This window comes from Schistocerca serialis, chromosome 2 (genome assembly GCF_023864345.2).
Source record: "Schistocerca serialis cubense isolate TAMUIC-IGC-003099 chromosome 2, iqSchSeri2.2, whole genome shotgun sequence".
Taxonomy (NCBI): Eukaryota; Metazoa; Arthropoda; class Insecta; order Orthoptera; family Acrididae; genus Schistocerca; species Schistocerca serialis.
In genome coordinates, this window is record NC_064639.1 from 462,023,920 (window position 1) to 462,040,571 (window position 16,652).

Consider the following 16,652-nt stretch of genomic DNA (forward strand, 5'->3'; position numbering starts at 1 on the left):
AAAAGCAGCATGTTTAAAAATCGTTTTTATAATATTGTTTATGATCTAGTATAAAGTTTATCTGAAAGGGGTGATGTTTCGATCAGTGCCTCAAGCACCATCTTACACCCTGGTGTCAAATTGGAATTTCGTAGTGTATTGTAGCTAGCATTGGGTTACAATTAATTTGGTATCCTCCGTCTTTGTTTACAAGGTCATCATTTTCCTAATTTTAATGGCATCCGTTATTTTCTGGTCCAGATTCTACTACACATGCACAGCAATTTGAACCATTCAAAAGTGACAGTATTTGTATCATTAAGCTGTGTACTGTGATCTCCAGTTCAGTTTTTGTCCAAGGCAAACTTTCCTGGTGTTTTCCGAGAAGTGCTGCAGGACATGGCATTGTGTCTATATGAAATACTACAGTTTGCATTTGCATTGAATGCTGTAGATGCCAATTGTGTGCAATCTCTCTAGATTCTTGGCCAGCTTAAGATAGTTTTGATTTTATATTTCTTCTGAACTCTTGTACTCTTGAATATACCTACAGTGAGAAGTTGCTTTAGAAGTAACAGTAGAAGTTACTTTGGTTTAAAATATTGTTTCTTAATTTGTGTTTCTCTTTAACCGTTCCTTCGAAAGAACTCCACCATGTGTTGGGAGTTTTTCAAACAGAGTTTGTTGGCTACTTATGACTCACAGCCTAGTACCACCTTTATGTACATGATGACGACAAAGATGCTGATTTGATACTTCACCAGAAGACAAAGAGAATTCCCCCCATCACAACTTTGTGCCTTTCCATTGACCTGGAAACATGAGGAATTTGTATTAGTTAAACTCACCAGGATTATCTCCAGTGGCGGCTGCTGTGTAAGGGCCCAAGAGCACGTGAACACCCTAACTTTCGACACCTTGCGGATTTATTGTTTATTTTTTCTTCGAATGCTGTCAATCGTAACATAGAAGCTGCAATCTGAAATATACAGCACTTAAAGCTACCACGCCAGTGCTTCTCTAGACTCTTTGAAACTTGGCATCAAGGTTGCAAGCACACCTTCAGTTGTGCACATTTTAAGGAGCTTTCACACATGCGCACCTCACATGACCTATCTGCCTTACAGGCCAAATACATACGGATTTGATAAACAATGTGCACGGTTGATGATATGCACAGCTAGTCCTTGCCTCTCAATTAGAAGTTTACGTCAGTACAACCAGGTGGTAGCAAACTTTAACCCCGTTTGCTCAGCATCAAACCTGCTAGATGGTAGCACGCTCCTCAGATATGCTAATTCATTCTGTAGTAAAATTAGATCGGACACCAGTATATGTTAAAGTTGTACTGACAGTAAACCTATTTTGTGTGTTCCTGAATGAGTTATAGTATATTAAGTTGTGAAGTTTATGATACAGTAATCCATTTGAGGCGCTGACCAGGGAAACTCTCCATTGCAACCCTCTCAGATTTAGTGGTAGATGGTCCAGTTGATAGCCCTTCAAAAACTGAACACTTATCAAGCATGAAATCAGGAAGAAGGTGTACTGAGCTGTGGGGGAAAAAAAGCAAAATAGAAAAAGCGAATGGTTGAAGCTTACAAAGTACAATATCGAACTTGCATGGACAACCATTGTGTCATGATTAAGTGGTCACAGTGTTAGACTGAAAAGCAGATGAACAATGTTGGAAAGTCTCTCGTGCTAATTTTTTTAATTAATTTTTTTCACAGAATCATCAGTTGTTTGTCTGGTCATTGAAATGTTTTCTTCTTTTTCTGCAGTCTTGACAGGTGTCATACTATACATTAGTTATAGAATATGAGTCATGTGCTAAGAATACATTACTTTGCAAGTAAATGTGATGAATAGTGAGAGCAGGCAAGATGCCATGTAGACATCAGAAATTAAAACAACAAATAAATGCATGAACAATGTTACAACAAAGGAATTCAAGAGTCAAAACTTCCAAAAAGGAATGCAGCTTCAAAAACATTAAAAACATAAGAACTGTGTGTTCGTGAAACTGTTGCATTCATCTGTTGCAGCTTATGTGACAAACTGTTATATTTTCGTCATTTTTTCAGGAATGATCACATTCACATTGATACCCACACCAAAATCAGGCAATGAGGCGTATTTCATTCACTCATCAGGCGTGGAAGTTAGGTACATTGATAAGAGGTTCCTTTCGTGAGACACACATACTGTCACAAATGTCATGCATGAGACACCAGACATGGTTTTTGGTGGAGGATTTGGTTAACTTGTCACCTTGTTATCAATCATTTGCAGTTCCAGTTCGAAAGATACTTCCTTCCGGCTGCTAACAGAGTAGTTGAGCAGAACCAGCTTTCATTGTAGATGTCTTCCTTACGCCTTACTGTTGCAAATGGATGATACACCATGACACAGACATAAATTTTAATACAACGAACAGACAAATCACTGTTTGGATGGACTGTTCATACTACTGTAGAAAAAAAGGAAAATTGACACAATGGAGTTTTGAACATGGGTTTGTCCAGTTTGTAGTCCAATTCTGTCACTGCTTAACCATGACACCATGCTATTCATTGTATCTAATATTACATCCCCCCCCCCCCCCCCCCACACACACACACAGTGCAGTACACCTTCTTCTTGTTTTCATGCTTTATCTGTGTGTAGTTGTTGACGGGCTGTCCACTGGGCTCTCTTACCACTAAATTTGAGGGGATGTGATGGGGAGTTTCCCTCGTGAGCATGAGAATCATAAGGGTCGAAAGTACGTCACCGTCAGTTGTGAGACTGTAGCAATTATTCATGCTTCTGAAATCTGTTGATTTTTGGTGAGTCTGGTTTATCTGCATGTATACCCACATCATATATATGAAAATTCACAAAAAGCTGTATCACTTGTTTCTGTGATATTCATTTAAATATAGGATCTACGGCATTGTGCTTGAGACCCTTATGGATCTCAGTGCCTCATTTGTATTCTAGTCAAGTGACCACGTTGATAGACCTTGTTGACATTACTACTTGAGTTTAATTATTTCCACAAACAGCACTTTGTGTGTGGAGTTGGTTGTTTACTGTGCGGGAATTGGCTTTCATGTGAACTGTAAATGTGAACTATGTTGAATCTATTTTAAATGCTAACAGAAAAGTAAAGCTGTGAGGAGGGGTCATGGGTCGTGCTTGGGTTAGCTCAGTCGGTTGAGCACTTGCCCACGAAAGGCAAAGGTCCCGAGTTCAGTCTGGTACAGCACACAGCTTCAGTCTGCCAGGAAGTTTCATATTAGTGCACATTCCGATGCCGAATGGAAATCTCATTCTGGGAATAGGAAATTAAATTACGAGGAAAAGTTAGTCGCAAAGGAACTAAGACCTCCAAGAACAGATCCCTTGATTGATGAAATCAAATTAGCATGTCGACAAGCAAACATTTTACAAGGAACTCTACATTTAGCACAAGTTGTGTGAGCGCAGCTTAAGAATATCTCATTTTCTGCTGGAAGTAAATTTGTGACTAATACGTCTGCTAGGGATCTTCTACATTTGTCTGAAAAAATAAAAAAGCATGAAAACTCCCGCTTACACAGAAATGTGAGAGGAGAGTTGTGAAACCTTACATATTATTTTGTTATTGTCCTAAACTGTACTTAATTATGTACAAAACAATAAAATTCCACAAAACAATTCTTTCTTTTGTTAGATAAGATATGCATATTATTATTATTATTATATTATCACTGTTGTTTTTATTATTGGCAGTGGCTGAGATTGTATAAACATATTGATAAGCATAACAATTGTACAGCAGGTGCTATTAATTTCACACTCTCAAAGTTTTCTGAATCTAAAAATCTATGAACACCCAGGATTTATACTCGCGAGCTGCAACTGACTATCTCTATGAGGAGAAGAAACTCTTCTGTGGCAAACTGTTGCCGAAGCTGTAGGTCAGAAGACTAAGCTTCCTAGCTCTCTGGCCTGTCTACAGTGGTGTTTGGACCAGATTATCTTACTCATTAAATGCTCTCGGGCTTCCGGTCGCATCAATTGCTTTACAGTTCACAAGATTCAACCTAGTAATCCTCGGCCAATGTCAAGTTGTGACAGACATATGGTTACTGCTGCCATCCTTATATTGTACCACTGTCGTCTGTGATGTCAGTGGTGCACAGTCCAGTACCATATAAGGTAGTATCCCTTTTGCTGGTACAATAAGTATTGTAGAACAAGCAGTTCACAAGATTCCCAGTGAAATGCCAGAAGAAGTTTGTCGAGAAATGAGCCATATTCTTTCAAAATCCGAGCTGCCAGTGCAGGACATAATGAGAGCTGAGATAATAGCCTTCATGAGCTCTGCAACGACCCTCTCATCATAGTCCTGTCAGCTGATAATGCAGTGCAGCAGTCATAATGAAACAAGCCACTTATGATGTGAAGATTCAGTTGATGCTGGAGGAGGAGACATACTAATCATGGGACCCAACATCCAGAATAATGGGGAAGGTGTTGGAGCTTCTCAAATGGTCTTCACTGAATTGGAGTATCATTAAAAATCTCCTCCATCAGGAACATCGACCACCTACCACACCAGTATGGGACATTGTGACAAGGATTGGACTGCCGAGTCACAGGCTCACAAAACGTGACCAGCCTCCTTGCTCTGCATGTTGGTCGCTGTCCACACCACATAAAGAATACGATCGACTTCCTCAATTGAATCAAATTCCTGCATCTTCGAGGAGGAGGAATGATGGTCAGCTTTGATGTTACCTCTATTCATGTACAGTACCATCAAAGCCTCTATAGATCTGCTCTCCCAGTAACTTGAAGACACTTTTGTGGAGTTATTTAAGCACACAGTAATGTCACCTTGTTTATGGTGGAGGATATTTTAACTAGACGAACAAGATTGTGATGGGAAACCTGTTAGCTCTATTTATAGCCGACGTGTTCATAGAGTATCCTGAAGACATTGCCCTAAATACGGCTCCTGCAAAGCTTAGTTACTTTTATCGGTATGTCAACAATACATTTGTTGTCTGGCCTCATGGACATGACAAGCTGTAAGAGTTCTTGGATCACATTGGCAATATCCATGACCACATTAAGTTCACAATGGAGGTAGAGACAGATAGTTCCTTGCTATATCTGGACATACTTATCCACCAGAAAGCAGACGGATGTCTCAGCCACAGTGCTTACCGAAAATCTGTCGGCCCGGACTGGTGTCTGCATGCTACCAGCACCCATAGCAGAAATGTTCTGTTCTAAGGACATGGAGCACCTAACATAAAAACTGTTTCAGGCATTGAAAATCTGCGAAACGCACTGAGCCACTTACAGAAAGTTTAAAAAAAAAAACAGCTACAATAACCAACAAATTTTGCAAATCATTTCACTGAGGACTCATAAGAATGAAGCCCTCTTTCCATTTATTGTATCCCAAGAAATCAGCTGTAGCAGAGCGTAATCCGATAAACCGGCACCAAATCAAATTCGATAAAACAATTGTCTCTGGGATTGGCTCATAAAAGAAGTGATGGTGATCCAAATCTCTGAAAACACCTTCAAAACGGGTGGAGGTCTGCAGCTCAGCACAGCTTGAGACATGGCCATTGAAAGTTCAAAGTGGAAATGGCAGTTTTGTAACCGAAACATCACCTTTTATGGCACTGGACTGGGCACCAATGATGTCACACACAGTAGTGGTGCTATATAAGGGTGACAGTAGCAACCACACATCAGCCATCAGTTGACAAGTATTGAGGAACACATGGTAGAAAGTTCATGGATTGTAAACCACTTGACATAGCTGGAAACTCTGAATACTATTGGAGTACCAACACACAAGGAATTTGTGATAAATATTTGTTATTAGTTGCTCTTCTGAAGAACTTGTTTGCCACAGAGTAAACCAATTGCACCTCAATGTGCCATCACTTGCTCTCTGAATGAATCTGACCCTGCGAGGATGACGTGATGGTGAGTGTTGCTATAACTTTTATTATTCACCCCCAGTGCCTCCGAATGATTCTGTGATATTACTAGCACAATACTTCAAGTTGCCAGCAGTGAGATTTTTCAACACATTCTTGCCTACTCTTAATTTCAGTGCAACATGTCCCAGGAATAGTGAATATACACATGGAACATTTTGAGGCAGTTGCTACTGAAGTCACGGAACTCCAACCCACTGATTTCTGTAGATATATTGACAAAATCTTCATTATGTGGCCACATGGCAGGAATTTCCTGAATAAATTTGTTGATCACGCCAACAGCATCCATGAGAAAGTTCACCATGTAGGCAGGGAAATACATCTACTTTCAATTTTTCACATTGGTTTATGGAACAAGCAAGATATCATACCAGGGCATGATGAAGGAAACTGATACATGCTGACTTGTATTTACATATATCCAGCTACCACCATGCAGCGCAACACAGCAGTGTTTTGAGGGAATTGATCCACAGGGCTGAATCCATAAGTGGCCAAGAAAGCATACCTGTATTTCAATTAAAGTAACTGTGAGTCAAGTGGTAGGGGCCAGAAGGTATGTAGGAGACTTTCTGTGAAGTTTAGAAAGCAGTAGATAAGATATGGCAGAAGTGGAGTTGTGAGGGCGGGTCATGAGTGATGCTTGGATAGTTCAATTGGTAGTGCACTTGCCCACAAAAAGCAGATGTCCTAATTTGAGTCTTCGTCCAGCACATAGTTTTAATCTGCTAGAAAGTTTCAAACCAGCTCAAGCCATGTTGCAGAGTGAAAATTCGTTCTGAATAAATCATCATCAGTGAACAAACCTTGGATAGAAATATTTGTTTGATCTTGGATGGACAAGACTGCTACACAGAGACTTAATAGTTAAGAAAGCTATCAAAATTGGGCTCCATTATGGGTCTTAATTTAGTTGTTGTTTAGTAGGCATAAAAAAGTCACAGTGAAAGAAAGATGAGTGACAGAAAGCTTCAGAGCAAAATTTTCCTTGCCTGCTGATATCAAATTCACGCTTCAAGAAAATTGTTGAGTGTTGAGTGAAAGCTTTTCTTGTTACTCTACTTCATTTATCATGTTGAATTCTTTCATTTGTCTTGAACTGAATATTGCTACAATGCAGAGACTGGATGACTAAGACAGGTGTACTACTATATTGTAGATTAACCTATAGGACTGACAGCAACTGTAATTGGCACCAAATTTAACACTCCACTCAACATAAAAGCATATGAATCATCATGTCTCTGGGTCCAAAGAAGTACTCAGGAAACATTTGAAGTCACAAATTTCTCTATGTGGAAAGCAACAGACTTGGTGGGTGCAATGACCTAAACGAGTCACAGAACAGTAAGAGGTTGTTTAAAGATAGTGATTTTTGTATTGCTAGACACAGTAGTGCAGCCACAAAGAACAGAAGTTTATAGATCCATATTCAAGTAAACAACAAACATAGAATCGGTACCATAAGCCATAGAACACAAACTGAGGGTGGTCACCTGCCATGCTGTCCTTATATAGAAGAGAGCTCAGATAGATGACACAACGTGTGTCGTGTAATGTGCACGAGTTGCAAGTGGCTTCTGGTGGCAAGCCCATGGAGATGCCGTTGACAGAGTATTTGAGTGCAGTGTGCTGGCAGACAGGTGCCATGATATGTAACCAAGAATGTACAGGGTTATAGCACCTCTTGGGGAATGATCACTCCACTGATGCAGGCATTGGGATGACTGTTGCCACATCCATGTCCTCCACAGCAGGTGAGTACGGCAGTGATGGAAGGAATTCCGGACCAGAATCCCCTGCAAAGTAACGCAAGGGACAACTGATTTTAGGGGCATTGGTAACAACTCAACATCTGGGTCCTGGTGGAAAGATACTGAAGGCGTTGGCCACTCAGGTGGGGGCACCAGGGATGCTGATGGTGAAGGATCCTACAGTGCCGGTCTAGCTGGTGGCAGAAGCACAGGTGGCAATGAAGCATCACGGAGCTGGTTGGTAGCATAGCCCAGGCACCATATCCCAGAGGTGAGGCAGGAATTGGTGATATCCACAAAGAGGGCAGATCTGCCCCCACAGCAGGGATGTGCGGTTAGGCCTGGACAGGCACTAAGGGAGAAGGCGAAGGCTGCGGCAATAGATCCATGGCCTTTGCTGTGGTATGATGATGCAGCTGATCATGGTGGTGCACCACCAGCCCCTCACTAATGTGCACCATACAGAGGCCACTGCCAGAATCCAGTTTGGGGGGGTGGCCGAATCACATGGAGCCAGGAACAAACCATGCCAGCGCCGTGCCAATGGGCAGGACAGTACATCGCTGGCAACTATGGAGCATCTCGGCCAAACTCTGATCTCCCACTATCGTAAACCTGTAGGAGCTCAAGAAGTGTATCAAGGTGGCGTCCCTCAAAGAGTCCATAAATTACTTCTTCATTTGGACCTTGAGTATTGGGGGTGTAACGGAGCAGTGATTGGCAAATGTCTTGATGGGCACAGAAATTGCGGAAGACCTGAGGCGCAAACTGTGGACCATTGTCGATGGCAATTCTTCAATAGAAAAAAACTTCGGAGAGGGCCTGTACAGTAACCACAGCTGACATGGAAGGATAGCAGATAACATATGGAAATTTCAAGAAAGCATTGACAACCAACAACCAGTAAGAATTTATTAAGAGACCCACAAAATCAACATGGACACATTCCAAAGGATGCTGCAATGTGGTCATACAGAAAGCATCACTCGTGGTGCCGCTTGTTGTGTTGCACACAGAGCGCAGGCTGCAACAAGAGGCACAATGTCATCCTCAGTGCCAGGCCAAAACAAGTATTGACAGGCCAGTGACTTGATGCAAGAGACCTCCCAATGTTCCTGATGTAATTGCTGAAGCACATCCCACCCTAGTTTGGCTGGGGTCCAACCCTGAGAGACAGTCTGTCATTAGCTGAGAGAACAACACCATCAAACACCAAAAGCTGGTGATGGAGGTCAAAATAGTTATGTAAAGGTTCAAAAACACTGTCTGGAGGCCTATCTGGCAAACCATGCTGAACGAGGTGCAAAACCGAATTGGCAACAACAGGAGCTGCAATCTGGGAACCCATAATATGAAACCCTTCCACTGTATGATGCACTTTAACAATTAAGTGAAAACAAAGGAGCTCATTCTGTTCAAAAGTGGACCTGGCACCATTGGAAGCCAAGACAGCATGTCGGCATTGGCATGCTATGCAGTATGCTGAAAATATATTTAATTATTGTAGCGAGGCAAAAACATGGCCCAACAATGGAGGCAATGTGCTGCTTTGTCAAGCAATAAAGCAGAAGGATTAAACAATGAAACAAAAGGCTTGTGGTCAGTAATGATGTGGAACTTGAGACCCGTACATGAACATGTGAAACTTTTTGATGGTGTAGGTGTTAACAAGCACTTTCTTTTCAACTCGGGAGTAGCACTGCTGAACGGAGTTGAGTGTTTTTGAAGCATAAGCTATCATATGTTTGAAACCATCCTCATAGCAGTGTGCAAGAACAGCCCCAAGGCCATACTGAAAGGTGTCTGTTGCCAAGAGCAGGCGATGGCCAGTTTGGAAGGCACCCAAACAAGGAGCAGAATGTAAGAAGGATTAAACAATGAAACCAAAGGCTTGTGGTCAGTAATGATGTGGAACTTGAGACCCGTACGTGAACACGTGAAACTTTTTGATGGTGTAGGTGTTAACAAGCACTTTCTTTTCAACTCGGGAGTAGCACTGCTGAATGGAGTTGAGTGTTTTTGAAGCATAAGCTATCATATGTTTGAAACCATCCTCATAGCAGTGTGCAAGAACAGCCCCAAGGCCATACTGAAAGGTGTCTGTTGCCAAGAGCAGGTGATGGCCAGTTTGGAAGGCACCCAAACAAGGAGCAGAATGTAATTTAGGTTTCTGAAGTGTGAACGTGAGTTTGCAGGCCAGTGTCCACTGGAAAGGACATCCTTGTGGAGCAATTTGTAACGAGGATGGGCCATCTTGGCTGCACCTAGAATGAATTTATGATAGCAGACAATCTTCCCTAAAAACGCTTCTTCAGAATAGCAAGGCAGTACCGTGACATCGATGACATGATGATGTAAAGGCATTACACGATCCTGAGAAACCTGAAGCCCCAAATACACTGTGGATGGCTACAAAAGTGGGACTTGGTCAAGTTGCACGTCAACCCTACAGTATGTAAGACTGTGAATAACGTGCATAAATACTCTTCCATGGATGCACCCATCATGGCGATGTCATTGAGATAGTTGATGCAATCTGAAACAGCCATTCTCAGTTGTTCCAGAAAATGCTGAAAAATCTTAGGGGTGTTAGTCACACCGAATGGGAGGCACTGATATTGGTACAGCCTGATAGGAGTGTTAATCAGAAGGGGCATTTTTAAAACCTCATCCAATGGAACCTATAGATAAGCTTCAAATAAATCAGTTTTAGAGGAAACCTGGCCCTCCATTGAGTCTGGCCAATGACTCTCTTGAGGGAGCAAAGAGTAGGTGGCAGTGATAGATTGAGCATTAACAAAAACTTTAAAGTCACTGCAGAGGCGAAACTGACCGTTTGGTTTTGTGAACTACCACGATAGTGTAGACCACTCACTAGACATAACAGACAGTAAGATTCCTAATGACATCTGCCTGTCCAATTCTGATTTCACTTGATTGAGCAAAGCCAATGGAATAGGACGCACCTGGAACAAGCATGGGTGCACTGTAGGTTTGAAGGTAATGTAAGCTGTAAAATTAGTGACACAACCTATCCCATCTGAAAAAGAGATGAGACTCAGAACACAGAGAATCTACACTGGTAAGGGACATGGTCAGAAATGAGGTGCACGTTATCTACAATGGAAAAACCAAAAGCATTGAAAACATCCAGACCAAACAAATTGTTGGCATCCATATCATGTCCACTTGTTCATTACTTGCACTTTGATAAACAGTTTGTTGTTATTCATAAGTACTAGAGACACCAACTTAACATCCCTGTCCCTATCTGCAGGGCTGGGAACAACACACAGACACTATATGTCCTTTTTTCTTACAGTTGTTGCAAGTCACCCAGCACTTAGGGTACGCAGCCCTGTCATCTTACACGAAACAGTATGGGCAAGATAAGAACGCTGCTGCTGCTACGGTGATTGTTGTTGTTTGGCGTGTCACTGTCCAGTGTGGCATGGAGGCTGCATTTTGTACTGATGCCACATCATCCTCCCCCCAAGAACCAACTGATGACTGACGACCAGAAACAGGAGCCACTACTGTGATATCACACAAAGCCTGAATCTGATCCCCAGCAGCACGAGATACCTCGAAAGATTGGGCAATACTAAACACCTCAACCAAAGATGGATTCTTGCATTGCAGTACACACTTAAACACCTCCTTGTCCAAAGCTAGGTGAATGATTATGTTATGTTGTTGTTGTGGTCTTCAGTCCGGAGACTGGTTTGATGCAGATCTCCATGCTACTCTATCCTGTGCAAGCTTCTTCATCTCCCAGTACCTACTGCAACATACATCCTTCTGAATCTGTCTAGTGTATTCATCTCTTGGTCTCCCTCTACGATTTTTACCCTCCACACTTCCCTCCAATACTAAATTGGTAATCCCTTGATGCCTCAGAACATGTCCTACCAACCTATCTCTTCTTCTAGTCAAGTTGTGCCACAAACTCCTCTTCTCCCCAATTCTATTCAATACCTCCTCATTAGTTATGTGCTCTACCCATCTAATCTTCAGCATTCCCCTGTAGCACCACATTTTGAAAGCTTCTATTCTCTTCTTGTCCAAACTATTTATCATCCACGTTTCACTTCCATAGATGCCTACACTCCATACCAATACTTTGAGAAACGACTTCCTGACACTTAAATCTATACTCGTTGTTAACAAATTTCTCTTCTTGAGAAATGCTTTCCTTGCTATTGCCAGTCTACATTTTATATCCTCTCTACTTCGACCATCATCAGTTATTTTGCTCCCCAAATAACAAAATTCATTTCCTAATTTAATTCCCTCAGCATCACCCAATTTAATTCGACTACATTCCATTATCCTTGTTTTGCTTCTGTTGATGTTCATCTTATATCCTCCTTTTAACACACTGTCCATTCCGTTCAGCTCTTCCAGGTCCTTTGCTGTCTCTGACAGAATTACAATGTCATTGGCGAACCTCAAAGTTTTTATTTCTTCTCCATGGATTTTAATTCCTAATCCAAATTTTTCTTTTGTTTCCTTTACTGCGTGCTCAATATACAGATTGAATAACATTGGGGATAGGCTACAACCCTGTCTCACTCCCTTCCCAACCACTGCTTCCCTTTCATGACCCCCCCCCCCCCCCCAACTGTTATAACTGCCATCTGTTTTCTGTACAAATTGTAAATAGCCTTTTGCTCTCTGTATTTTACCCCTGCCACCTTCAGAATTTGAAAGAGAGTATTCCAGTCAACTTTGTCAAAAGCTTTCTCTAAGTGTTATGGACAATAAAATCAACATGGGAATCATGATGAACATCAGTAGCAAACTGACATGTGTGACTGAGGCCGCAGAGTTTGGGTGCCCAAGCCTTGTAGGTCTGGTGGGGCTGTTTATGACAATGATAAAACTCGACATATGTGTCATTGACGTTTGTGCACTTATGGTGATCGTTGGACCACAACTTATACGTTACGTTGAATAAAAGTGACTCCGGTTCCTGGAATGGTGCTAACTGCGACATCAACTGATAAATCCGAGAGGAATTCCAAGAAAGGAACATAGCCTTACACATGTTTTTATCAGTGACACCAAAAACAAAAAAGTGTACATGAGGACTGATGGAACAACCAAATAGACTGAGTATATGGGAGTAAACACCACATTCATCACCAGCTGTGTCGCAATGCTAGACACAAACAGTGTTGTGGCCACAAACAACAAAAGTTTGTTCATCCACATTCAAGTAAATAACAAACATAGAAATTATAAAGAATGTAGTAACCAGTCGTGAAACATAATTTATTTATCTTGTCGCAACTCGATTTCGACTGATACCAGTCATCATCGGTGTATTTTTTAACCGATACATGCCATAAGTAAAAGTATTGTCTTGGCAGATTTCTATCATGATAGAAAAGTACTTTTATTTATGACATGTATCAGTTAAAAAATACACCGATGATGACCGATATCAGTCGAAATCGATTTGCAACAATATAAATAAATTATGTTTCCATGACGGGTTGCTACGTTCTTTATAATGTTACATTCCACAGTCGCTGCACAGAAAGGGAACCTTATGGAGCCCAACATTCAAAAAATAGAAATGTTATCATAAGCAGTGGATCTCAATCTGAGAGTGGGTGCCTGTCACACTGTCCTTATATAGAGGATAGCTCCAATAGACAGCGCAGCGGGTAACATTCAGTGTGCACAAGTCGTGGACAGACTCTGGTGCTGGCCTATGCAGATACCATTTGTGGAGTACTTGAGTGTAGAGCACCTGTGGCCTGGTACCACAATGCATATCCAGGAATAATGTACAGGGTTGTAGCAATGGTCACATTCCAGTGTTTTTGACAGTTATCAGTAGAATGGTAACAGCATTTTAGTGAAATGGTGATATTGAAACACAAGATTCTGCATTCACAAAAGCTGATAAGTGGGAACCAAGGGAACCAGTACGTAGAACATCTGCTGGCCTTATACTAGTATAACCATGATATCAGTTGTAGTGTCACTGGTGCTAAGTACTAAGGAGTACCCCAGGAAAGGGTGATAAAACGGAAAGGAAGACAACATTCGTTTCTCAGAGCACTATTGAGAGAATTTAGAGGACCTTCATTTGAAGCCGACTGTAGAACGATAAGACAAGAGATATTATGGCTCTAACAGAGACGTATGGACAGTTGTTTTTCATTCACCCTATTTGCGAGTGTAACAAGCAGGGAAATAAGCAGTAGTAGTAGTAGTGGTTGTGAGGCAACGAGCGAATTGTGGTGCCCTGAAAATATTCTAAGTTCGGAGTTGGCATGGCCCTGCAGGCCGCCCAGCAGGTCGACCCCATGGTGCCGGACAAGAGGGGTAATCTCAGCGCATGGTCCAGCGACTGCATGGCTGGGAATTCCATGGTGAAGCTGTGTCCATGAAGGAGACATCCCAGGAGTGCCAAAGATGGTGGACTTTGTGAAACCGCAATGGCAGACATTTCACAGTTCGTATAGAAATTAATAGTAGCCAGATGAATCATGGTACCTCAAAAAGAAACATGTACATCACCAATATTTGCACCATGATTCTGATGGTGTAATCAGATTTTCAATATCTTTATTAGTTTAAAGTTTAGTATCTGACGATAAATTATACAAGTAACACCCAGCAACAAATTTCCAAAATCTAAATGGTTCATCCGATTTTGTCGATTGACGTGTCTTTAGAAAGCTGTTAGTGTAAAACCTAAGTTGGTATAAATTACAGGCATCTAACTGGAATAGTACATGAGTTATTGAAGGTCAAAGTGGCCAATTACTGTCAATTACGTCAGGCCATAAGTACTCCACAGTTACACGAAAAAACGGTAGCAGCATGCTTATAAATATATTTATTCATCTATTTCCTTGTTTATATCTGATAGATACTATTCAAGAAGAAATTGGTCAATTATTTACTGTGTTTTAGGAAACACAGAGACATTAGGCTACTGGCTTACTACTGTTCTATTCCTTTGATATATGTTTATTAGATTTGTTTATGTATTTAATAATGTGTGTTAGAGTGTGTTTGTGGTCCAGCCATAGGAATATTTATTTAATTTCAAGTTATTTAAATGTAAATCCAGTATTTCGAATGTGTTTCATTATGTTTGTGAGTGTGTTTTGGCTAGGAGACATGACGGGTGCACTATTGCCAATCACAGTGCTCGTTACTAAGGGAGACGATTACCAAAGTGAATGGAGGTGGAGTTCTGAATGGTATGGCATGAGGGACAGTTGCACAGGACACGGACAGTTCTGGACAGTTGCAGGAAAGACTTGGAGAGTGGAGCAGTTTGCGTGTATTCGTGGGAAACAGAAATATTGTGTAGTGCCAACTTGTGCACTTGTGATACTTTTGTGGCTTCTGCAGTGAAGATGTAGTATACGTTTGGAAGTGAATATCTCGCAAGCTGTTGTTGTTCGTAACTAATTAAGTGAGGTAGGAATCTATTGTTTCCCTGTTATTCAACTTATATTTTATTTAATTGCTGGACCATCGACATCAGTAAGTGTTTTGCAGTAATAAACGGCATTGTAAAAGGTACTGCTGCTATCATACTCATAATTTAAAGTCATTAAGTTAATTCCATGCTGATTTTATTTAATTGCAATCTTCCATTTATAAATTACTATGTTGCATATAAATTCACAATTGCCGAGTGTTAGGAACCTTCAGCCATTCGATTCCTGTACCTATTCATATTGTATACTGTAGACTCAGCAGTATTTGACTTGTAATGCGGCAACTACGTATCCCAGCCTCTAGACAACGAAACGAGCCAAAACTTTTGATATTTCAACTCTGAGTCTGTGGATACGTAGTTGAGGGCCTCAACTCCGCACTTCAGTATTATTTTGAAAGCCCACATGGTGGTGGTTGTGATGGTGCTAGTAGTAGTAGTAGTAGTAGTAGTAGTAGTACAAGGTATCCTCCACCATGCACCCTACAGTGGGTTGTGGTATATGTTTGTAGGTGTAGATGTGGATAGATACAGTAGTTATAGCTGAGTACCATATGGAACTGGACCTTTTTGAAATTAAAATGGGGCTGCAAACGCAGGGCAGAAACATTTACCATTATGACAAAGAATGAGCACAAGTAATACTACAGCTGGAACAACAGCTACATAAGGAAGACATCAGACACTGACTGAGGAGCACATAACTGAAAGCTTGTGAATGTATAACCACTTGATTTAGCTGAAAGTCTGAGAAGACCTCATGTTTAATAGACTTTGTATCCTGCTTCCTGGTGTTACCTAAAAATTGTAAAAGCTGTTAATATTTCTAATAGTTTAATCTACATATATTGCAAAAAAGGCTACAAAGTTTCCCAAGCATTGATCAGTAATATCATGAGGTTATAAATTGGATCTATATAAATAAAGTTGGAACTGGTCGCTGTGTTATTGACAGGGATAGTTTGAAACTTCTATCTATGTGTAACATCATGTTGTACCTAATACATTATTTAGCTATTTGTATGACTGTAAGTGTGGCTCAGTGACTAAGAGTTAAATGGTCAGATGATAAATCTGAAGGTTTAGGGTTCAATGCTTGGTCATTCATAGGACTTCTCTACCACTTATTACCTCTGGCAGTGATTTTTATATGTTAAAAATATCAAGTTGCACCATGATTTGGATTCCACATTAAACTGCATGATCTCTGTAACTGTCTGAGTAAGTCTATTGCATTGCTATGCGTGGTAATGCACTGTGGTGTTCATAGGAACCTTCAAGTTGAGCGCCGTCTTAGTTCAGACTCATCAAGGCACAGTAGCTATTTATTTAACACATCACATAAAGGTAAGTTCTAGTAGCTGCAAAAATTGTAGGCTAAACCATTTTGAGAAAGTTAAGCAAAAGTTCTAGCACAATATGAAAACAAATGTATGAATTCCATAT

The 16,652-nt window shown here is 41.0% G+C and overlaps 1 protein-coding gene across 2 annotated transcripts in view; it reads left to right on the top strand.

Moving 5' to 3' along the window:
* The window catches only part of LOC126457363 (ATP-dependent RNA helicase DHX33), a 143,964-nt gene that overhangs the window by 43,616 nt on the left and 83,696 nt on the right, over positions 1-16,652 (top strand). The window lies entirely within an intron of this gene.